This window comes from Cuculus canorus, chromosome 1 (genome assembly GCF_017976375.1).
Source record: "Cuculus canorus isolate bCucCan1 chromosome 1, bCucCan1.pri, whole genome shotgun sequence".
Classification (NCBI taxonomy): domain Eukaryota; kingdom Metazoa; phylum Chordata; class Aves; order Cuculiformes; family Cuculidae; genus Cuculus; species Cuculus canorus.
The window spans coordinates 162,360,001-162,386,395 of NC_071401.1; the positions used below are offsets into that span (position 1 = coordinate 162,360,001).

General features: G+C 37.1%; 1 protein-coding gene across 4 annotated transcripts in view; it reads left to right on the forward strand.

Moving 5' to 3' along the window:
* Positions 1-26,395, forward strand: part of SYT1 (synaptotagmin 1) — a 350,955-nt gene that overhangs the window by 22,149 nt on the left and 302,411 nt on the right. The window lies entirely within an intron of this gene.

The following is a 26,395-nucleotide window of genomic DNA, read 5'->3' on the forward strand; positions in this document are numbered from 1 at the left end:
CCTGTTTCTGGAAGTTAGCTGTGTGTAAAAGCACCTGTTGAGCTGATTTTTTCATGAGTTCCTCAGCTACTTTAAGAGTATCTATTATAGGCATTCAGAAATCATGAATTAGACCTGAAATATGGAAGTGGCAGAAAACTTTGTTTTACAAATGACTTTAAATGTTTATTTGCTTTTTGATTTGGGGACTGCAAGCCTTATTAAATTGTCAAAGGTCATAAAGACGTGATTTATGGAGTTTTTCAGGAAAAAATCACCCTAACTGAGTATTACAATTGGCACACTGTAGTTTGAATGTGAAACATATTTGGAACAGGATAATTTAGAAATGTGGGAATAGAGCTATAGTGTACGCTTTTGCTAATCCAAAAGCTGAGTCTAGGAATAAAAACTAATTGTTTTTTGAGACTAGCCAACTGCTATTCCTGCCCACTACACCAGCAACCCCACTACTCCAGCAACTTACAGCTCCGAGATGTATGACTGAAATACGTCACAGTTTCAGCTAAACTGAGTTCACTTAATAGGAGTTACTGTGTATGCTGTTCACTCCCACAATTACATATTGATCTGTTTGTGATTCTAGTGCTCACTAATGATTTCGTGCATCTGTCATTGCCACCTACACCCTGGCAAACTCGGTCTTGCATCTGGGCACATAAAAAAGGCTGCTGCCCAATTTGTTTTTCTTGATGTGCTGGGTTCCAATTGAATAACTCCTAAAAGCTTAATATATTGCTAGTTGGTAATTACTTCAGTTAAAGCTGTCTCCGGTTGTTCTTGTGGAGTTGTGTATAAACTGATGTTGGGCTGTAGGTACTTCTTAGCATTTATTGATTTGGAAGTCTTTGCTGTAATCTGTCAATGAATAAAAGTTGAAATAGTAACTAAAATATGAATACGTTTATTTAAATAGCATAATGTTAGTAATAATTTTAAAGTATTTGTAATAAGTCTCCAGCAAGGCTGAATTCAGTTTGTTCTCTCCATGGAATCAATGGCAAAGCAACTGAAGGCAAACAACAGGAACGTGCCCAGAGTCTGGGAATGGGCCCTGGGAATAGAAATTGCATGTCCTGCTTCCCCTGAGCTTGTGCCTTCCCTGCGGCTGCCCACGCAGCTTGTGCAGGGAGCCTGTCGTCTTTGTTCATCTTTAGCTGATGGCACCAGCCTGGAGGTAGATGCTGTTCCTGAAGATGAGTTGTAGGGAAGAGGTAAAATGCCTGGTCAGTGGCATTGCAGCTTGGAGGTAGCGAATGTGAGTCGGGGAAATAGGAAGGAAAGAGGAATGGATCTGGGAGTGAGTGAAGGAAAGAAAAGGATGAAGGCGCTAGTCTGCTTCATTTGCTACACAGTTTCCTATTACTGCAGCAAATGAAGCTGGAATTCTACTGACAGTCTCCTTCACTATATAACCCAAATTAATCCCCAGAGCATCCTGTGCACTAAATGAAGCGGTATCCTGTGGAGAAAAATAGTAGAGCCTTAAAAAAAAAAAATTAAAGACTCTTGCTTTAGAGGGGCTGAATTAACTTTGCACTAGCAATTGCACTTCTGGATTTTCTTAACTTTCAAGTGCTTATCTTAGCAACCGAAGCATTATTTTAAGTTTGGGGGAGAAGAGGGTTGTGATAAAAATAGACAAATTATATGTGCAACTGTAGACTATGCAGGAAACATTCAACCGGCTGTATTCCTATGGAAGTACAACTCTTCCTGACCTCATTGTGTCATTGATTTGAGGAGACAATTTGCCTACTGCTTAATCATTTTTACTTTCAAAATACTATGAAAAGAGAAGACTCGCAGACAAATCTAGCAAGGGAGTTTCTTAAAGAAGGAATTGCTGGATGGAAATATTTGCAAAATAGCTGTTACAGTTACCATGAAAACAATTTGTAAATCCTAATTCAACAGTTTCATCTGTATTATGTAAATAGCTATTGCTTCCAGGTGTGTTGACCCACCTAGCAGTCTGACAGGGAGTGTTATTTGAATTTGTTTAATAGTTGGATTACAAATATTAATAACAAAAAGTACTGAAACATTTTCTTAGAACACTTTTTGAATCTGGATCGTTGTTTGCAGGTCTCTGAACGCAGCTTGGGACCTTAACGAAGAGGCGCACATGAAGAAAAATATTTAGCTCTGCAGCCTTTTCTGCCCACATCTTTAGGTTGCCAGAAATCCTATCTGTCAGCTAGAGTGATGTTAAATTCTACACTGCTCTAATCCAAATATGACAGAGAATAGGATTAGCAGAAGCTGTTCAAATGTGATAAAATAAATGAATAAAAATGAGTTGAAAAGGAAAGCGTGATATTAGTGGAACGTGACCCAATTATATATGTAAAAATATACTCAATAAAATAGGTCAGAAGTACTTGACTAGATGCATTTACATATTGTTTTGAATGTCGCGTCTCTGTGTAATAGTATTATGTAAGATTTTGAAACCTGTGTATATCTCCCTATAATGAACTCCCATCAATATATGCAATTGAAGTGAGACACTGCAGTCTGACTCTTTTCTAGAACATGAAACTACATAAACCAGGTTTCTGTATTGATGCAGTATTTGCTTTGCTTTGCTTCCTCTTTCTCTTCTACAACTCTTACAATAAACTTTCAGTAGTTAATTCATATAAACTGGGAGAAGAAATTTGTTGATCTTGAAAGTCTTGGCGTGCAAGAAAGAGAAAAATGAAATTAATTCTTCCAGTAATGAATTTCCTCAGAAACAAGCTTTAATAATGCTTCCAGATTAATAATGGTCTCCAAGTTAGGCATAGCTTCCTAAATGATGGTTGAATGTAACTCTTGAATGTCAAATTGTGCGATGAATATTTTTATACTGAAGAAATGTTAATCTGCTAATTTCAAGAGGAAACGTAAACAGCTTATGATTTGAAGTTGTAATCCGGTTCTGGCAATACTAAGATGTATTAAAATCAGCTACTCTCTTTTCTACAATCATAATAAAGGAAATATATGGTGTGGACTGAAAAAGAAAAATTATGTTCAGATCAGATGTGTTGATATTTATTTTTAGTTCCCTTATTTTCTTGTCATGTGAATGACCCATCTCTTTCTAATGTTGATTACAAAAGTCTAATTTTTGGAATCTTTAAATACTTCTAGGTAACCAGAAGTACTACCTTTAATTGAAGAACGTGATAAATTAGGTATTTATGGAGTATTTGCTGTCACTTCTTTTAAAATCTAGGTTTATTTTCTTTACTCTGTAAATGTAGTCTAAAGATCAGTGTCTTTAAAATAGCCATTGAACTTAAAGTAAGAATTAGTTGAACAAGCAAGTGACCTTTCAGTGTATTATGAAGCTAGTTGAAAATGGTCTTTAAATCCTGCTTTATCTTTCTTTAGCTAAAGAAAGCTCACAATTAGAGGCTGGGTAAACCTTTTTCCTCAATAAAGGTGAGGGCAAAGAAGGCAGCAATGAACACAAGAGAACAGCAGTAGGGAGAAGGAAATTTATTCTATCAATCTGCTAAAAACTGAGCAACATGGATTGCTTCTATAGATCGGATGCCTTCTAATGGAAGGAGTCTTTACAATATTAGTATTAGTGAAATCCCATTTCCTGTGTTACAATCTCTTTCTTTTTGAAACATTTGGAAGAAGAAAGTACTTTGGTTTAGGGATGACTGTTTAGAATACCTATACCTAAGAAATGAGGCCAGTATTAAAACAGGTTTTTATAGCTTCATTCTGGCTTGATGTCATTGGAAATACTTTACCAAATGGTAAAAATTGATAGGAAATTATTATCTTATCCACAGGAAATACAGGTATTAATAATGAATGCTCTTTTTCTGGTGTGAATTCAGTCAATCATAAATAATTACAGTAGGCAGAGGTCATTTGATTTGACTGTTAATAGATGTCACACAAGACGTATGCAATGTGCATTTTGGAAGTGACTTCCCCTGTATACCAGGACTGGTATACATTTGTCTAGCAGCAGGATTTGTCTCCCTGTGTAGAATATACTTTGTAATATATTACAGTCTTACTGTGATCTGGTGTCCAGAAGGTGACATCCTCCACCAGGGCAGGGGCAGGGCCAACCTACAGTAGCTCAGCTTGAGCTGCTGTTGAACCTACCTGTCTCCTATCTCCCCTGACTTTGTGGTCCTACCCGCTCTTCTGCTATTTATTGTTCTTGTATGAACAGATGGTAAGTCAGTTCAAGGAAGTGAGCTAACAGAAAATGGATCCAGAAGAGGAAGAACAGTAATTATTTTGGCTGGCTCAGATCACTGGACTTGTTCGTAACTTACTCATTTGAGCGCAAGTTCCAGCACAAAGGGAGAGACATGGTTGCATGGCTGAAGGCAAGGAGAGCTTCTGGGAGCCTTTGTTTAGATGCTGCTATGGAGCTATGTAGTAAGTAGTGATGTCCTAGACGAGTTGAGGGGCTAAGTGCAGTTATGATTGATTTTTCCTTGATGTGTGTTTGAGGAGGGGAAGGAGATTGTTTCGCCTTGTTATAAATCTACATATAACCATTTCTGTTACAGTGGAGTACTCTTACTCTTTTATCCCTAAATCCTGTTTGTTAAAAAGGTTGATTTGGCACTTATCTTGAAAGAAACAAACATTGCATTCAGAATACCATGCTTTCCCAGTCTGGCATTCCCAAATGTCTTTTAATATCTTTACCTGTATTACTGCATCTGGAAAGAATCTTGGCTTTTTTATTTTTCTTTCTTGGTTAGTCATTCTTCCCAGTGCAATACATAGATAATAACTTAGAAATTATTATATCAATGCGTTAATGCACAGAGGTAAAATGAATTTAGAATTCTATTCTATAACATATTGCTACCATGTTATTGATCCAGGCATTAGTGTAGGGCAATAAGCAGCTTGGTGTTAGCTGGTGCAAAATGCTAATTTCAAGGGAAATTCTATGCCTTGATACAGTTCCCCGTAAACCCAAACATGCACTCATAAGGATCAAAGAAAACATGAAGATCTTGCATCAGAACCTTACAGTTTAGCAGTAAACACTTTATCAGCATTGCATTTGTGTTACATATTCCTTCTGTGTTTTTTTTTTTTAATATTTTTGTTGTTTAATGTTTGGTGGCATTATAGAGAAGGAACAAATAACTGAGAGGCAGAGAACACAGAAGGTGAATCTAAACAGGGATACATGGGAATGAGTAATTCTACATTACTCTTAAAGGGTGTTTTCTTGTCTGGATGGGGGCAATCTAGATATTAATTTTGAAGTAGAACGTGATTATATTAAAAAGTCATTACTTTGAAACTACTGAACTGGATTGTCATACTTGCAGTTGCTTCACCTGGGGAAAACTAATTTAGAGGTCTCTTGTCACATATCCCAGAATAAATGGGCATTATTTATTATAAACCTCCATATTTATACAGTTTTATTTGTAAGTTTTATGACATCTGAGAGCCTGACAAACACTGGAGTCTAATGCCCCAGTTTTAAGGCGTAATCTGTTCGCTCCATCCATATTATGAAATATCAGCTCCTTTGAGAGTCAGATTTACTGGAGTACCTAGCTCTGCTCTTAAATGAGACCCCTGAAATCTATTGCTATTTATGTAATCCTAGTTTAAACTGGCATTTTTGGAGGCAGTCTGCAGAATTCCTTGCAGAGCTGTGAAAAAACTCTGCATTTGAGTCCAATGTCAAAGGTTGCTCCACTCAGACTTACCTCGGCATTGAAGTATTTAAGAAATACAGTGACATAAACCTCACAAATACCTGTTGGAGCAGGCAAATACTGTTATCCCTGGTTTAACAGATAGCTAATCTTAGAATATGCCCTTGTTTCCTCTTCAGCAGTACCACAGACAGCTTTGCCAATGCTGAGTAACTGCTGTGTAGTAAAACTGGGAATGGGATTCAAATCTTCAGTTGCTGTTCTTCTGAAGCCCAAGTTTAACTAGTCGTTAACTAACTAATCAGCTAACTAATACCCATACTGAAATTAAACCGTGATGCTTAAGTATTCAATGAAACTTAAAGAAAACTCCCAAATTACTAAATAAAAATTCTAAAGATTTTCTACAGTGATTTTTTCTTTTTTTTTTTTTTTTTTTTTTTAGCACTGTAGTAGATTTTCTTGAAACTTTTAAAACATGACAAGCCTGAAGAGGATATCTGTGGCTTAAGAGATTGTCTCCCAGTAATTTATTAAGCTAGCCTGTAGCCATTTCATCTGGGCAAGCACCTTGTCCTTCCCAAAATAAACTTTGATAATGTTACCTTTCAAAAACACTGACAGAGCTATTGGCTGCCTGGCAGTGAAAATGTTTCTAAAAAATAAAATCGGGAAAATAGGAGGGTACCTCTTCTAGGAAGAGCCATTTGAGTGATGCTAGTCTTGCATATTTTTGTTACCTGGTTTGTTTTCTTGTGTTGTTAAACACAATCTGTGGGTACTGATTTAAGCTTAGAGAGTCAGAGAGGGGAAAGCAGGAATGTCCCTCAAGGATGGGTGGTGTGGGGTGCTTTGGGATTTTGTTTTCTTCTGTGTTAAAACCCTTACTCTTGATTATGTTGATGCTGAGTGTTTCTTCATCTATAAAGGAAATGTAGAAACTCGGAGGGGTTAAAAAAGGATAATTGGGCTTTGCAAAGCAATAAAGCAACTATGTGATGTCAAGTAGGCCAGAGCATGAGAGTTGGCTGAAAACTGCTTGTGGTTTTTCTTTGTCTTTATATGTTGTGGTGTTTTGCTGTTGTTATAGTGCCTTTTATCTCATAGACCGTTTGACTGAGGGAGGTTATTAATGGACAGTGGTGAATGTTTATCTTGCTCTGTTTGGACAGTGAGTTTCAGTGAACAGATGAGAACAATACACTGGTGGCAGTAATCAATTTAAGACATAGGATCTTTCTTTATTTTTTATTTTTTGTAAACAAAAAAATGTTGACATTATTGAAGAAGACAAGGGAGGAAACACACTGTAAATCCAAGCTGAAGCTTGGATTGTGCTTGTGTGAGAACTCATTTTTTTCTTGCAGCGGTGAAACAACCATGAGGTGTGGGTCAAGACAAACACCTCTTCATCAGACCAACTGACCTGTTGGTGAGTGCCTCTGCATGCACCTGATCCATGTTGACCTTCACAGTGAAATGTACAGAGCCAGCAGAATTGTCATTCAACTATGGCATAAATGCTATTCCAAGGACTTAAGCCTTGAACTTAGTGATATTTTTAAAATACTTTTTTTTTTAATTTCAGAAATCATTAAAGCTTCCCTCCCTGTTTATAGCTTATTATTCCTTTTATTCAATTTTCCAGCAGCACCTTGGTGACGGACTACGCTTTAAATTTAATTTGGAAGTATACATGGGATTTGAAAACAATTTAATTGTTTTATATCCTTTTCTTAATTGCTTTCTTCTTTTCATTATGTCATTTCTGTCTTTTCACCAGTAAAATGGGATTGTTAAAGCATTGTTAATGATGACGATGTTAGTGCTGCTTGGTAAAACGTTTTGTTCCACTCACAGCAAGCTGAAACAGGTTGTAGGATGAGATTAGTAACCAGAAACATCTAATTACCATCAATACTTAATGTTTTCTATCACAAAGAAGATGGAGATCAAGCCAAAACGTAATGTTGCTTTCTCTGTCTCTGAAGTCCAAGGAGGTCTGGTTGCATGGTACCGTGGAAGAGGTAGGCTGGTGTTATACCTGGTGTCAATTATTAGCTGTTCTAACATGTAAAACTTGACTGAAAGCTAATTTATGGACACCCGTAGTTTGTTTCAGATAGTGGATTTTAGTTCAAGGAGTAAGGATTGAAATCTTAACAGGCCACTGTTTCTACTGAGTTAGCCTGATATTGGCCTTTCCTCACAGTGACTATAACATTTTATGTAAGGTGTTGTTTAAGAGTGTGTCTGTATTTGTGTTTTGAATTACAAAGAATCAGCAGAGTAGCTGCTTAGGTCTGTAGCTCTACTGGAAACTTTCAGAGGTTTTTATAAATGGGGGAAATCACTTAGCTTTGGATTAAAGAGAAGAAGGGTCTTTATTGCTAAAGGTTAAAAGAAAAAACCAGCTTTCCTTAAAAGCCAAGTTCTCTTTTAATGAAGAAAATGCTATAGAATTTTGTATTGCTGTTACCCTACAAATGGTGAATGACTGAGCTGCAGAGTAGGTACCAGAAACCATTAAACCAGAGCTCTAACAGAAAGAAAATAATAGACAGACTCTACTCTTCAGACAGCATTTAGCAGGCTCAATGCGGTTGCTATTCTTTGCAACCCTGCTACCCCCTTCAATGTGAAAATCATTAAAATATGCTGGCTAGCGTTTGAAGTATAAGATAGCTTACAAAGAGATTATCAATACTGTATCTGCTTAAAAGACACTAGTTTCAGTCTCTCAGGTTTACATTAAAGCCTTTAAGAACAAAAGAATGGTTATAGTTTATTAGTTCATAAATCCTCATTTGAGGCTACACGGGCTGTTAACCTATGCTTGAGATTCTTAACCTTATTTCAAGTTCATTTATTTCCATCGTAACCACCGTTCATCCAAACATCCTCTGATAACTTTTTAACACTGTGTATTGTATTTTGGGCTGCTGGCATGCTGGTGAATGTTCGGATTTATAAAATAATACTTTTATCCGTATCTTATTTCAGCCCATTTGATGCCTATGTCTCAAGAAAAAAGCATTCCTCCTTTCCAATGAGTAAATCTGTTGCTTATGTTGAGTTCAACATATCCTGCAGAAACCTTAGCTTTCTTTATAGGGAAGAAAAGTAAGTGTGTTTGTGTGTGTGCATAGACAAAAAATATGTATGAAATGACAATAAAATAACAATAAAAGCCCTCATTTGCCAAGCAGAAAGGTTTGTGGTTTTTTTTTTTTGAGTTGTAGCACTTGATGCAGAGTTTAACTACATCTTGAAGTTACTTGAGGCATAATGGTTCTGGGATCTGTTTGAAACTCACTGCATCATCCTGTCCATGGAATATATATGACACATGTTGCGACATGGTCTCCTCTCAGGTAATCTCCACGATGGTTATGTGAGTGGTAAGAAGGGAGAAAATTGAAACTTTATAAAAAAGCACTTTTTAATTAGCACTGGCTCTCAGGAAGGTCTTGTTGATCACTCAAGCTTTCATTTAACAAAGAGCAAATGCTAAAATACTTCATAATTACATTTTTATGGAAGACTGATTTATCCAACGGGAAGAAATGTTTTTGTGGCAACTTAGATTAGCTCTTCTTAAAGTTGAGTTCTTTGACAAGATTTGCAAAGTCAATTAAAATAGTTGTGTAACCTACAGGTTAAGTATTGTATCAACATTTAGGAGAAGTGAATGTGAGTCTTGATACAAAACTTATATGCTGCTTTTGCTAGGTTTTACTGAGTAATTAAAATGAAAAGAATAGGAAGTAATTTAGGCCATGTGTAAATGATGAAAAGTATATACTTGTTTCTTTAGTAGAAGTAATGCATGGAGAGTTATTTTATTTTCAGTGTCTTCACAGAGCTTTTTCTCTTTACACAATAGCTTACGTGTTTTGGGATTCATCTTTTTATAATTTTAATTTTCAGTTTGATATGTTGCATTTAAAAAAAAAAAGTTACTGATCAGAATAACTTTTTGATAATATTGATTCATCCTGGTTTTGCTTCTAGGTAGGTGTGTGAGAATGGCAATCAACTTGTTTAAATGGGGTGGGGGAAATCCAAAGAAAACCCTTCAAAAGCACAGGGACCATCAGTGTCTGTGAATGATTAGAAATCGACTTGGAGAAGTAACAAATGCATCACAGAGCTCTGCAAGGGAAGCCCTGCAAGTAAACACTTGATATGGGTGCCCCACAATGCTACCCAAAATGTCTTAAAAGAGTTAAACATCTCTTCTGATCTTTTTGCCCAAGTCTGATTTTAATTTGGAAAGCGTAATAAAGTAACAGAATAATTAAAATTTACAGTACAAAAGATGAAACAATGCAGGATTCTGGATTAGTCAGCATCAGTAACCTGAAGTAGTATCTAACTATTCTAAAGATGAAGTATACCTTCTGAAAATCATAACAGAATTATCCAACCAGAAAAACATTAAACTAGAGAATTCCGGTTGCTATTTTTCACTAATTTGCAGAATGCTAATGCATTGGTTTGTAATAAGATGCCAGAGCAGGTGTAGTGATGCTGATGGGGGCTGTTAAGCTGCTTACATGTGCAGCCGTATGGTTTTTTCCCCCTTGTTAAACAAAAAGTTTTATCTGTGTATTTATATTAATCAGGAAATGCATTTTAAAGCAATTATGCCATCCACAGAATTATTTCTAATTATGAAATGCATTAATCAAGTTCTGATTTGTCTGATTAGTAATTTTTAATCATAAGCAGAATGGAAGAAAACACAGATGTATTATATTTGAACTCTGTGCTCTGGGTTGTGCTCAAATGTATGCAAAGAGGCAACTAGTATGTCCTAGACTAGTTGATAAGAGATGTAAGAGCACAATGGTGCTGGTGAATATTTAGCTTTATATTACGTCTATTCTTTTTCTTGGGAAGCCTTTGAAGAGAATTTACCCTAAACCAATGCACGTAAATTTTCTGGCAGAGAATGACTTAGTGATGTCATCGCATTAATAAGCAGTGATCAAAAGCATTCATTAGAATTCATATATCTAATGAAAATATTTGTTTCATTTCTCTGACTTATTTTAATGAATTTTGTGCTGCTTTCTGAACTGACAGCAAATATTTATTTATTTGGCTATTACTAAATACTGTTCCAGAAGTTAAGTAATGTTAAGTTCTAGTGATATTCGTAATTAATAAGTCTTTACTACTTTTGAGATATTATTCTTCAATTTACAATTTGAAGATTTTCTTTGTCACAGCCTGAAAGATTATCAATGAATGCAACTTGGTGTTTGGGTGACATTAGAAAGAGATCTTTTTCTCTTTAAAAAACATAGTTTTCTCCTAAAAGCGTTGCTGTGTTTGATAAATATCTCATTCCCAGGGATTTTAAGGTGGTGTTTTATGATGGTGGTATGGTTTAACCGACTTTAACCCTGGAGGTGTTCAAGGTCAGGCTGGACGGGGCGCTGGGCAGCCTGATTTGGTGGGGTGTCCCTGCCCATGACAGGGGGTTGGAACAAGATGATCTTTAAGGTCCCTTCCAACCCTAACTATACTATGATACTATGATACTTTCACATCACTCTCATTGGGTAAACTGCTGTTCTCAAACAGCTCTTCCGTATCTGGAAAGAGCCTGAATGAAATGCTCAACTGTTCTTGAGATCCAACCACACCATTGTGTGCGTAAAGAAGAAAGTGTCTCCTCCAGGCAGCTCCCTTGTGTTCACTTGCACCATTTTCCACAGCTGTAAAATAACATAATGAAGGTCTCATCTAATCCTTTTTGAAGACAGTGACATTCACTGAATTCAATGCGAGTAAATAAATAGAGTCCAGATCTTGACCAAAAGAAGTATCACAATGCCTATGGGTAGAAAACCACAAATATTCCTAATAAATTTTGATTGCAATCTGTCTGTATGGCATGTTCTGGAATACTGAAGGGCAAATTTGGTAACTACTTTGGATCATCTCCTTGACTAAGTTTGGACAGAAGGAGAGTATGAATAGTCACTAGTATGAAAATCCCTCAATATGCATGTCCCAGATAAATGCACTAATTTCATAGCAGGAAAATTATCTCAGATGTATGGGATAAAAATGGAAGAAAGGAATACCAAGCTATGTTTCTTTCTTAAACTGATGCATTACATTATAACGTAAATTTTCTTTTCCCCTAGTCTTTTATATAAACACTATTTTCTTAGGACTTTATGTATTGCTTTTCAGGTTCAGAACCCTTTACACAAATTATTTTAATTAGTTTTCACATCTCCACTGAGAGAGGTAAGTAAATATCATTATCCTCTGTTTTACAGACAAGGACTCTCATCTGGAGGGGTTAAGTAACTTGCGCAAGGCCGCAATGGGGAATATTGTCCTAGCTAGTCCCAGAAACTCAAGAGCTGTTATATCCTCAGTCCTTTACTTTGTTTGCTAGATGGTAATGTGAGTTGTTAATAGTTACTCCTGCATCACAGAAATATATTCTGTGATATTTTTTTTTTTTACCTCTTTGGTCTTAGCAGTGGTTTAAGCAAGGAACAAGTTGGATTTTCTGTAGTCAGATTATAGCGAAGTAACACAGTCTCCTTCAGCAGAAATATCAAGTTATTTTCCTGCTATGTCTATAGTTAGGTAGGCAGTGCCTGTTATGTTTTTTCCATGGGATGCTGCCCAGTCCACAGTCACTTAGTTCAGGTAATGTTATGCCTGCAGCTCTAGTTTATGGGAGATGCAGGAAACTTGTATTTTTCTGAAACGTGCTTGGACCTCAAAAATGCAAATACAGACAGTGTGTTCTTTCTAAGAGAATTCCTTTTCTTACATGAGGGAGATATGGAAACACGGACAAGTGGGTTTGTATTTAAGGAGTTCTAAGTGCCACACTTGTGTTGTTGGCGTTGGAAGATACAGCGTTGCATGTTTGCAGAGTTCTGTCTCTTGGCATTGTCCTCAGCTAGGGGATGGTTAAGGAACTGAGTTTGTTGCTGGGATCTTTTGTTTCTTGAACTTTATGAGAATGCTAGTCACTATAAAGAATGTAAGGGACTCAGAAGACTAGTCAGTATAATTTTTTAAAATGGAAATGGATGGAGAAGAATCGAAAGGGACGTTGATACTTTAGAAATGTATTACGTGTCTCTAACAGCCATGCAGTAAATAAAGGAAATTTATCCAGGATATATATTACATATGTAATGTTACTACAAATAGTGACCCTTATTCTCCGCAGAGAGCCACTCGCTGTTAGACCGTGCTAACATCAGCATGGTGTTACAGCGCAGCATGCTGTGAGGCTCAAGTTACCAATAAGTGGGGAAATGAGTGAACACTTGCAGGTGTCCAGCCAGACAAAGAGGTGATGGAGGAAAGGTGGAAAAGAGAAGGTCTTTTGAAGTTTCTCTAAGCAGTCATTATAATTATTAGGATGAGAACTCAAACTTAGGTGAAAGCTTGTGCCCTCTGTTGTCTGCACAGACACAGACTTTTTTTTTCTTATTGTTTTTTTTTGCTAACTTAAGTTTGAATGATTGTGAGATTTTCCAGTAATCTTTTGTTTGTTTCACAAGGATAGCTATTGAACTTGAATGATTACCCACATGGAGGCCTTGCTTCTTTCTGAGATGTCCTCGATAGAGTGAGATTCTTCTGTGGGACTGCTAGGTGTTACACAAGAGCCATCAGAGATCTGCACCCCTGCTGTGGTGCTGGGTGGGTTACTGGGAGATGCTTAGTGGATCTAAGGGTATGTCCATGTGCCTCGCTGGGGCCTCTCTGATTGCAATCTTTTAAGTCTTGTGAAACACTTAACAGATTATAAACCTCTTTCTCGGTTACCTTGTACAGATATTTATACCAGAATGGAAAGATTAAAAAGTGGGAAGAGCCCAAGCAAGACAGTGACATAACATGCTTAATGAATCCAACTGAAGGAAAAAGTACTGAGTGTTTTGCCAGACGTTCTGGAAGCTGTGTGCTCAGCATGTGTGGCAAGAGAGACTTGATCAACTACCAGTGGGGTGACAAAATTAGTCATTAGTGGAAGTGCTAGGTAGTTTTTCATTATAATGATAAAACTAAGTAGAATCTTTATAAATAGTTAGTGTGAAAAGCTTGAAAAATTAAATTGTCATTGGCTAGTATGCTGTCCCCCCTTCCTACCAAACACACACGCTTCCTTTTATTATGAACTATGGTTTTTGTCTGTAAATTCAAACAAAATCTGTTCTGGAATCATCAACTTGCATATTGTTCATCCTGAGTATAATCGGAAGCATTTTTCCTGAACAGTGTCTTACTCTTTGGTTTTGAAACATATGCATTTGTTTAAATATGATTTGCAAGGATCTTATTCTTTTAGCTACTTTTGATCCTTTTTATTTTTTCACGGCATGAACACAATTATTGGGTGAGGATTGTCTTAAACTATTTGTGGGACCCAAAAGTAAACGGTTTCTCTGTCACTGGATTTTACCAATTACAAGTATTAACTATACAAATTAATTAATAGTATTTCCTAATACTGAAGTCTCCAGGTTTCGTTGCTTCTGAAACATAATCTAGAACTTTTGTTAGTAAAACTTTAATGGTGCATAATTAATTTCTCTAAGTATGCACTAAGGGTACTTTCACTTTCCTTTGCCATGGTCACTATCATCGCTTTCTATGAGTTTACTGCAAGCAATTCAAGACTCCAGTTTACTGGGGTTTTTTCCCATTATAAACTCTTTATTTGTCATTATTTAGATGGTGAATATGCCTCTGTTAGCAAGAGAATGAAAATCTGTGTGTTGGTGAAGAGGTCAGAGTGATTTCACATTGACTTCTGATCCCCCTGGTTCCATGTTGTCACGGACAGTAGAAATCAGTTGTCAACATCCTGCATCCTGCAATCATATTTTGCCTACTCACAATCTATAAAGCTGATTTTGTTTGGATTTTGAAACTTTAAATCTGGCCACCTGTGTCACTCTTAAGTGTTTGCTGTAGAAGGACAGATATTTTTAGGGCTAATGGAATGAAGAAAGTAAGAGATACAGGTGTGATAACGGCAAAGATTGTTTAGAAAAATGTGGAAAGGAATATTTTGGAAACAGTATAGCTTTATGCTTTGCTTTAAACAGAATAGGGAATTTGGAAAAGCTATATATTCCTCTTTTCCTTCATTGAGCTTCTTGAAGGTAGGTACCACTGCCTGTTGATTAGGAAAGCCAGTGTCCTGCTGCCAAATTCTCACTATCGGAATTGGAAAGACAAGCCAGGGAGCCAGAAAAAAACCCCACCCAGTACTTATTATATCAATATCGGGAATCTTTGATAACGGATCCATAGGTTGAATCAGAACAAGAGATAAGCTAAGATCAGAAGTCGGATAGCCACAGCAGGAGCAAATGCTGAAACTGGAGGAAGGATCAAGGTGGTGAACTCAACCTGCTGCTCAGAGGTCTTCCATGTGGCTGCCTGCTCACTCCTTGGGATAGATCCACTTCTTGCAGTAGAAGTCACAACTGTGACACCTGATTTGCCCCCAAACAGACAACTGTTCAGTATCGTACGTGTGTGACAATCTTTAAAAGTCATGATATAAGAAGAAATTATTGGAGGACTGAAGAAGAGAACGATTTCCATGCAAAACTCCCTTCTGGGCTACTGCACAAAATTCTGAACAAATGCTTAGAAATAAAAAATGTTTTCATGCGTTGTTCTTTTTAAAGCAAATAGTATCTTGGGAAAAATAACCAGGGAGAGTAACAGGACAAAGCGGTGAATGATAGCATTGCCATTTTGAAGACTGTGTTCACTTTTCAGTGAAGCGTTACGTTCCTGTCATGTTCAGTGCCGAAGTTTTAACTAAAGAACTCTCAGGAAGTCCAGTTGCTTATTTAAATCTGTCATGCTGTTTTGTTATGCTAGCTGAGTAATAGCAAATATCTGGCTTTGAAGCTTAATGGATTGTACGGTACACAAAGGGTAATTTTAATCACTTTTCAGTGTCTAGGTACTCTTGGCACGGTAAGCAATTTCATTCTTCCAGATGACTTTTCCTTGGATGGTGATACCTGAATAAAAGGTAAAGCAAGCTAACCTGACTGTAGTTATTGGAATCATCTCCCCATTTTGTTAAAGTCACTTGGCTTTAGCGCAGCTGGTACTATTCATCTCAGAGTAGGTACAGAAAGACACACTTCTCCTCTTGCCTTAGTGCAGAGATAAAAATATCCAAACATCTTATATATTTGCATGCTCAGGAATGATGGACCTGACAGTCACTTATTAAACATTAATGACCAATTCAAATACTTGTATAGATGATCTGAATCTTTCTCTTGTTTTTAATGAGAGATGGATCAAACTTTTAATGAATCATTTCTGAGAGAAACAAAACAGCTGAAAAGGAGTTGTGCATTTTGCAATACCTTCTAAACTTAAAAAAATGAATCATGTAGCAACAAAAGTGGGAGGTATGATTACTAGCTTTGGCAAGGAAATAGCCATTGCCGGGAAGAGTCCAATGAGTTCAGCAGCTCTAATAGAGGAGCATAAAAATCTTCCTTCCCCCTTTTTGTAACAAGATGGGGGAAAGCGAGGTTTGAACTAGAGCAGAAGTAATCTTTAAAGTAATACTCTTTTCTCATATAAAAACTTAATTTGGTGTGCATTATGGATGAAGTCTTACCTGCAGCAGGAATGATATCGTATGGTGATATTGAATGATAATTATACTACTGATACTTTAAAGAGTTTACCATTTGATATAGCTCTGGCTGTTAAAACTGCATCTTGTAACATGTGCCAAATTAAGGTTTTACATACACAGGGAAAGGGAGAGAGCGAGCTTTGGCAGTGCCTTGTTTTATAGCCTTTGCTTCAACATAACAATCTTATTTTTTTTTCATGACAGTGAATTATTAAAATGTGAATACACACCTTTAAGTTTCATTTATGTAGCTAAATTGTAATGAGAAGCAATTATGAAAAACTTGTGTTATATGATACATCTGCAAGCTAAACTCAATGTCTTTTACTGAAATGAAGTATGTTTTTGCTTTGCCAGTAAAATTTGGGGTTTTTTTTTTTAAACAGAAAGGGAGAGCATGGAGCAGCATACCACTTTATTCGAAGATAAGTGAAAATACAGCTTCAAACAGCTGGGCTCCAGAATCTGCAGAATAGGGATACAGGCGTGTGTTGATTTCGGGTGGTTCTAACAATTTAGCACAGAAACGATTAGTGTTAAAGCTGTGAAGTCAAGCCCTGAAAATATTTTTTTTCATATGTCACAATAGGGTTGTGGGTTTTTTCCCCATTATCTTACAGGAATAGAAGAAACAAATTGTTGTTTCTTGATTACTGTTTCTAACCTCCAAAGAATACTCAGTCTTCTTGCAATACTCAGCGTTGTTTACTCCCCATCTCATTGTCCAGCTGAGGCAGAGAACTGAAAGCTTAATATATAATTAAGACCCACAAGAAGGCTAAATTAAGGTTGTATCTTGCTCTATATAGTACCAGTTAAATGCAAAACACCATTGATATGTGTCAGAGGAAATGAATGTGGAGTCCATATTGTTGTTAGTTTTATGCCAGCTTTCTCTAGCAAGAGTAGCAGGTCAGGTTTAGGATCAGTCACAGCGAGCAATTCTTAATAGCTTCAGCCTGATGAAATTTGCATGTATTTTCATGGGTCAGCGCTTTTGAATTCTTTCCTATATCCCCTCCTATTTTAAACAAGACAAGTGGACTGGAAAGAGCCTGTGGAAGATGGAGGAGGGAGGTGAGAGAATGCCAGCACTTAGAAAATTGCATGTTTATTCCTCAGTTTTGCTTTTGAAAGCCAGTATTTCAATCTAAAAGCTTGTCATGTCTGTCTCACGCCCTCCCCAAAGACTGGCAGAGTATTGGAGATGGAGCATAGATTATTTTAGCCCTTTTGTTCAGTCTGCCAAAGCTGCAGGCAACTAAACAATGACTGTCTCATTAAAAAATACTAGCTGAATATTACATGGGTGTTATGAACTCTGTATTATCAATGATAAAATAAGATATCAGCAAAACTGGATACCAATTGAAGAACCCTAGGAATGAACGTTAAAAGGAGGAAAGCACCAGAGATTCATTCAAGCCAATCCTAAAATAATATTGCTTAGGGAGAAAAAGGAAATTAAATGCCAGGTATGGTTATTTTGGAAGTAGTGGAAAATTGTTTATGTGACCTTACAAACCATTTAATAATCAACGAACCTAGAGAACAGTAAATGTGTTTATTGATCGAACATTACTAATTTAGTTTCAACACACTGGTTTTGGGTCTGATTCATAGTGCACTAAAGTGGAAACTTTTCAATAATGTGTATGGATCCATCTGTAATAGTTAAAGAATACCTAACACTGCAATGGCTACACCAAAATAATTTCTTAGAGGGAAGGATTAATTTAATTGCTTTATGTATCATGTTCGGATACAAAAGGGAGAATAGTTTTAGATAGCTGGTTCTTAGTCAGATGCAAAACGTGGTTGAATTTTACTACACCAGATTAGCAAACAGCAAATGTTGAAGACTTCTGAAGAGGTAGTGCCAGGACCATTAATGCCAACAAGTCCTATCTTCCTGTTTCTGGTCAGTCTGCAAATCTAACCTGATAAAGAAAGGCATAAACCGCAAAACTTAAAGGTCCAGAGCAGTCCTGGCGGCTTGAAACAGTATATGTGAAGCAAAGAGAGAGGAGCAGGGAACACTGGCAAGGGTTGAAGAAGCCGGGCCTTATTCTGACATCTTAAGGGGATGAAGTACACATAACTGAACAGAAACACATTGTTTAAGGAAGTCTCTCTACAGATTTGCTTTTGTTCATAAGTAAAACAGTTTCTCCAGAGGAATGCTGTTGATGATGATTTGAGAACCAGGCTCTCAAACAGAGAGTCATTGAGTCTTTGGCTGCCTCTTCGAGCTGTGGGAATACATAAGTTCACTTTGCCTAGATTATTTCTAGACTTGGAAAGCTGTGAAATTTCCTATTAAAACGGGAGTCAAACTGTTACGTTTATCTGAAAAAAACCTCACCCGAAACAGTGAACCCAAACCACCCAAAAAAATACGCCCGTGGGGGAAGCAATGCAGGTAGTCCTACCATTGTGATAAACCCTTACAGTCCAAGGAGCTTATACCAGCCTTTAAATTATTATGGCCAGCTACGCAAAATTAAGGTAACTTAACTGAATTCAAACCACGACCTCTAGTCATGAGGTTTTTGAACTTGAGAAAGGCCGTTCTTTAGGTAAGAAATTCAGACCATAGTATGTTTACGTTCCATGCAGAGCAGATGAAATTGGTTATGGTACGTAGCTGGCGCGTCAAAGAGCTGTTTTCAAAAATTATTTCTAGACAACATAATCCACCTGACTATGAAACGCTATAGCAGCTGCAATTTCTAATAATAATACTTTCTTCTCTACACCAGAACACATTCGTGTTGACATTTAAGTATTGCTCAGCTATCATATTTCACAACCTGAGGAAGAGGAAAATTTTCTCTTCCACGGCACATCATGATCCTTTTTTTTTGAGTGGCTAACTTTGACAGTATAGCAGAGGAAAAGACTGAGCAGCAGCAGAAGGGTTGCTGAAGGATGACCATACCAGTATAACCTTCCCTCCGGTGTGCCATTTTCCTTTTGAATTCTGAGACTGCTCTGTTCTCCCTTTCTTACTAATTGGCTTCAGTGGCCCATGAGGATCCCTCTCTTTGATAACCCTTTCCACCATCTCATACGGTCCTTTGAAAGGCTGGTAGCAGCAGACAGAGCATTTTATCCAAATACTGGATGCCATTGATTAGAGAGGCTGGTGACTGTGGGCAAGGAGAGGAAACGGTGTAAGACCTCACTAAATCTGCCCAACACCGTTGTTGCCATCTGTCTGGCACAGTGCTCCATAATACCTCCAGGCTCCAAAAGGTGTTTTGGAAGGCCAAAAAAATGACTTTTGAACTTTCTGTACTGGTGTGGCCTCAAAAATACTTAATTCAGAAACATTCACCAAGAAAATCTGTTTGGTTTGCTTCCCCTCTCCTTTTTTTTTGTTTGTGGTCAGTATTTGCTACAAAATTTTGACTCCGCAGTTGATAGTGTTCACCAATATCTGATTTCCCCAATGTATCTAATGGCGTATAGTGTTTTAATGTCCCTTGATGAAGAGATTTTTAAGCTGGGCATAATATACTTCAGGAATACAACTTCAAAATAACCTTCATTTAGTAGCTTAGGCATTCTAGGCTGACATCAAATAAGATCAATAGGCTCTGTACACTGGAAGGATGCTGCCTTTCTGAACTACTCCTCAAGGAAAAAAAAAAACAGTAGGAAAACGACTTTGTATTGTTTCTCTTGCAGCTCAGAGTGAGTTACATATACTGATCATTACTGTGGGTTACTGCATTTCTAAGCCCTTTTTAAAGTTGAGATAACAGCCCATGGTGGCATCTGCAACTCATTTTGATTTCCTCAGTGCAGTTATACAAACTCTTTAGGGATTAACTTGTAGCACTGTTCTATTATGTCTATCTCTTCTTTTTCCAAGCTAGCTGTTGCACACTGTTGTGGCAGCATCCCTAAGGCAGTGTCTGTTGGAGTTATTAGTAAATTGCACTGGTTTTATATTTTTATTTTTTTTTAACAGTGAGTTTTTTGGGGTTTTTTTTGTGTTTTTTTTTTTTTTTTAACTATAGCAAGCAAGAGCAATAAGGAATACTTGTTAGTCCCTCTGGTATGAGTGGCTGGAGAGATTTTTGTCTCCTTGTGACAGATAAAAAGAAACTGGTATCACTGAGGCCTTATTCAGCTGAAATAACAGTAGTCTTGGGTCTGATCAGCTTATGGAGAATATTTCAGTGACCCTGACATAATTTCCACCAAGGCTGTGCTTTCTGGAGAGCCATCAACAATTGTGTTTTCAAACATCCAGGGTAAATAACTGGAGGGTTTTTTTATGCTGCATTCATTTGTTATGTATGTGTCCTATGGACTCTCACATGCTGTAGTATAAAATACTAGGATACGAATCTCAATCTTTTGGAGAAGTTCGGTTAATCCAGACCTGCTTCCTCTTACTGCAGCAGAGCTACAGTTTGTTCATTGCCAGCTGAAAGGCAGAGATTTTTCTAAGCCCAGGAGAGCATTTTGCAGCGTGAGCAGCTGTAAGCTGTAGCTTCTGTTGTGTGTCAGTAGTAGCTACGTCACGCGATGCAGGCATCCTACACATGCTCAGGATGCTTTGCCCTCCCTTGAGACAGGTGAGCCTTTTAGGAGTCTCACATCACCACATAGGAAAGGAGAGGGTTCATGAAAGAATGAGCATGCTTTTCCATGAGTGATTTCTGGAAAAAGTGTCTAGTAGAGTTTGTGCAATAAAAGCTGTGTTGGCTTTTTAATTTAAATATCCCCACTTCTATCTTGAGTATTTTCATTGTCTTGTAGCTCTCTAACTTCCTAGCAGGCAGTGACAGTAAAGAATTGCAGTTGTCAGCCTATTCGTTTTCAGATATGTTCAAGTAAAATTTATTGGTCTGAATTAAGATGTCTTGTAAAGCTTTGAGGTTTTGACAGTTTAATGTTGAGAGGAATAAGTAGGACAGTCTCAGGAAACTTGGCTGGTTTTGTTGGAAAATAGCAGCCCTGCTCTTCTTACAGATGGATTCTACAAAGCTATTTAGTAAAATGAAACTAAATTTCGAGGAACAACATGTTAAAGTTCATGGGTGAGATCTATATTTCTAATATTCTACTGTGTTCTCTCATCTGGAAGAAGCCATGAGCTCTTTTCCTGTTTCACTGTTTGAGAGTGTGGAATAGACAGATAAGCCGTGGCAGTATGGTACTTGTCTTTATTTGATCCCTAGTATTTTTAGCTAATCTCCTTGATTGTATAATTCATTGTTTGACTCTTTTAATTTAGAGACCTACATAAATAGTTTACCTTAAAAAAAACCCCAAACATTTAAAAGCATTTTAAACTTCTTAAATTATGTATACAGTATCAATTATAAATGCTAAATTTGCAAGTATCCTTTTTCAGTTAGCTAAGTAAAACTTGGAAGGATAAGAAATTTGGAGGAAAAAATGGCTATTTTTTGCTGTTATATGGAAAGATAAAGGTGATAAATTCCTAATTAAAACACTGTAAAATTGGGCAAAATTGTGCCTCTGACACTTTTGCAAAGCAAACCCTGATATCATATTTCTTTCTTTCATTCTTCACTGATAATATTTTCTCTCATTTCTGCTTGTCAACATCATTTGTATAATGATTTTAGGGTTTTGCCAAATTTGATCAAGATTCTCATGTGACAAACTACATATCCAGTATTTTGTTCATGGAAAAACTATAGGAGATTTAGTCCAGGCTTAAGGAGAGGAACTTTGTGACCCTTGTTTCCAGCAGGAATGGGCAAAAGCTTCGTGAAACATAGGTGAAAGGTCTAAGTGACTTCTGCCGAACTACTTTATAAGTTTGTTGCACGGTAGAATCCTATGAATCTTAATTGGAAGTCCTGAGTTCTACAAGCTGTGACGAAGAACGGACTTGAGCTCTTCCTTCTAGTCCATGTTGCACTTTGATAAGAACCCGGAAGGGTAATGGAAGGAAGAACGTCATGGTTTAAGGATTATTTCCAGAAAGTTGGTGTGAGCTTTTTAAGAGTTAAACAGGGAGGTAAGGCTACCATGTGTTTATAACTCACCCTGTTGTGTCTAGGTGATGCAGCACATATGGCCTTCTCTCAGGAGCTGTGGGAACAGTGGGAGAGCGTAGGTGCCATATGTTCTGCTATACCTCATCACTCGCAGGAAGTTAGGGGCAATGTGGCAGCTTTAACTTATAATTTCCTTTTATTGGTGTGTGTCTCAACTTTAATGTCCTGATTTGCATAAGTTTAAATAACTATGTAAATTATAGCTTTAAAACTGACATATGGTATTTTATGTGCACATCTATCCTCTAATGTATACTTAAGGAATACAACACTTTGACTAATAGAGCCCAAATGCTGCACTAGAGACATGCTGCCTGCTTCTAACGTTCCTACACTTTATGCCTGAAAGAAAGAAAAAAAAAAAAAAAAAAGTCCTTTTATTCCAGGATAGTTACATTATGTAGGAGGCTGTTGAGTCTATCTGGAATTCAGACCGAACACAGTATAACATAAACGGGCTTGTCATTATGGAGCCTTGTTGGTTTTAAGAAGTCCAACTATTTAGGTTTTTCAAAGTGCTGGTGAAACTAAAATTTCCAGTGCCTGAACTTTTAAGGAAATTATTGATGTACAATAAATATTTTGGCACTCTTGAAAAATACTTACTTAGTCATTACTTTTTCCACACTTGCGTACTTGCTGTAGAAACCAGTACTAACTGCTGCTATATATAATTCTTACTGTGCAAAGACAAATTATAGTAAGGTGGATTCCATGATGTTTAGTTGGTGTGTCTGCCTTTATTCTTTTTAAAATGGCAGTTCACTATTTTTAGGGTTTGCTGGACAGTTTATGCTTGTTGAATGGGATGCATTAACATCATCTAGTTGCCTTTTTCTGTTATATTCAACCGATTCAATGAATAACTTGCAATAGAGTTGTATTCTGATGTTATAGTGTTTAAGTTTTTTTCACATGTTATGCTATTATTCAGTTTGCTGTTTCATCTTCTAACAATGCAGCTGCTGAGTAACTGCAGTCACAGGAACGATGCAGAAGACTTTTACAACTGATAACCTTGCTGGAGTCGCAGTTCACAAAGCCTTGGTCTATGCTCCTTCTGCTGATCCTGTGTAGACTGTAAGACTCTTGAAGCTGCAACCCTTTACCTGTACTATCCAGTCACTTGCAAAGCCATAAAAGGTTTTTCATGGGACCTTGCAGGACATACAGAAGTTAAACGGTGTGGGAAAAATTCTCTTGGGACCTTCACAGGTTTGGTAAACTGCCTGCCGGAGAGCCTCACAGTTTATTGCTGTTGCATTAACAGTTCTTCTGGGCTAATTTGATACCGATTCTCCATGTGTTCTTTGCAGCATCTGTGTCAGCACACTCCTTTATCCTTTGGTGACATGAAACAAAACAGGAGGGCACCTGGGTATGAAATGATTATAAGATGTCTATGAAATATTTATAAATGGGATATGAAAGAAGAAACGAAAGATAGATTATGCTAGGATTTTTTGTTACTAAATTTAAATTGGAAAGCTCCCTCTCCTTCCCTCTCCTTCTCTGCCTTCATCGGGTAGACTTGCTATGTACTTCCGTGGTTTCTCCGTTCATCAGGAATTGTGTACTTTTGTTACCTCTGATTGCATCCATCTTCTTGATTAATTTCCTTCTTGAAATCCCGAAGGAGATCAATGCAGGTTGATATTTTCTCCCCAGACTTGTCTTTTTCTTTAATCAGCCTATTTCTTAACTGCAATAAAGATCCCTCTGTTCCTTTTGAAGACATAAATGTCTGTTTGTTAGACACAGCATTATTTTCTGTATCGATTAAATAGTTAACAATTCATCAGCTTGATGAGAGATAATAGTCTCCCCATATCTCCTTTTTGAGACTTAGGACGGTATTCCAGACAAGTCATTGCAGGCAATGGGAGACTTTTCTGTTCATCATATCTGTTTTTTCTTTACTCACTTTTCCCAGAGCTTAACCTGGGATGCGTATGGTACTGACCAAGAACTGATTCGCCCCCCTTAATAAGTTTACTTAATACAATAATAAATGTATTTAGCTTCTTGATAACAGAAGGCATACTGATAATTAACCACTTTGGGATGAATCTGAACTTAGAATGATTGATGTGCTACATCTTCATTTGTAGGATACTGTGGCAGAGGGATAAAGGCAAACAAAGGACCAAGTGAAATATCTTATGCTCTTCCTTACATTTAGCTGTTGTTACATATATTAGCTGTAATTATGAAATATAGTCTATATGAATTAAATATACAAAAGTATTAGCTGTAATGTAGTATGCTAAGCAGGTCCTGAACTTGCCGCTTAAAATTGCGGAGTGGAAGAAATGTCTATTCCTGACTTCTCCCAAAAATGAAAAATGATACGCTCTTAAATTCCATGACGTCCCCTATGCAGGGAGGGATATGCAGCAATCAGTAAGTCAGAGAAAGGCCATATTCAATGTTGTACCTCATATACTTCTCAGAATTCTGTTTCAAGTGCCTATGGTTATTTAATTTAGTAAATGTGACTGTACTTTTATTCATCAACATATAAGGCTTTAAATATAATTTGAATTTCCCAGAATATGAGTGGCAATGTGGTATTTATGTGTAACATTTAATCTGACTGTATTTGTTGTAGTAGACTGTTTCCCCACTTTCTATACTATACTTTGATTATATTGTAAGAAGGGGACTGTGAAAAGAGGAATTATAAATTTAAGAAGAGTACTGACATGTTGCTTCATGTCAGCAAAGCAACTTGTGAGCATAAATATGAAGCATCACAACAGTAGCATTTTCTTCTCATGCTATTGTAGCTGAAAACAGAGATTGACCCCAGCCTTGTTTTATTTTCCAAACTCTGCCATGTAATAACATGAATGTATTTGCGGGAAAAAATGAAAGTGAATTCAAGTAGCCTCCAAGGATCTTCATCTGGGTTTTTTTGTTTTGTTCTTGAGTTGTTCTTTTTGCAAGACAGTAGCAGTTTATAATTTGAGTGGAAGTGAGATGTCTTAGCTTTTATACACAGAAATCTCAATAAACTAGAGTTCTCCTTCCTAGAGGCTCTTTTGTGGATTGTGTTTTAAAAAGAATCCATATCTAAGTGTTTAAAATCCGGATTAGAATAATGGTATTGAGTCAATAAACAACTGTTGTTCCATTACATTCTTTGGGTATTGTAACATAATTCATCATGTGTATTCAAGGTATGTATCTCTTTTAGATGTTAAGAAAACAGTTGGTGCTTATTTTGATCTAGTTTTATGACCTGTTATTATACCAGGCTGGTACTCGGAAGACTTGAGTTACAGTCCCAGCTCTACCACTGGCCTGTGCTGACTTTAGGCAAATTATTCACATCTGCATCTGTACTGTTAAGAAATTGGTGCTGCTCTCCCTGGTAAAATGCCTTGAGATTGATTGATAATTGCTACTGGAGGGTGAGTTGCTGCTCCTTGTGAGCCAACACAGGTGTTGCTGCCTCTTGGATTAGTAGGTAGTGTAGCAAAGGGGCTACCTAAAAAACTTATTGGTTTGCTTTTTTCTGTTATATTTATATTACAGTGTCAGTGGCATGACACTGGTGTTAAAATGGACAAACAGATGTTGGTAGGGTAAGCCTATACACCTCTAAATTATGATCAGAGTGATGTGTTGCTCTGTATTATGCATCATCTATGTAATTCCTTCTCTCTTCTTGCCCATGATCAACTGGACATTTATTTTGCTTGTAGCATTAGTCAGAGGGAGCAAAATGGCTCAGATTCCTTTTATTCACATTAATAGTAATATTCCTTTCAGGATTAAAATTATTCTTAGCCAGGTGGGTAAAGAAACGGAGAAGGTTCCCCACCCTACTTTGGGTATAGTCTGTTGTACTGCAGTTGCCTGTGGGTGTGAATACCAGCTGCCATAGGTTGATGTACAGGTAGTACAGACATGGATTCGCGCATTCCTCCACATCCCTGACCTACTTAAGCAGAGTCACTGGGAAATAAGTGTTGATAAGCAGATGCCTTTTC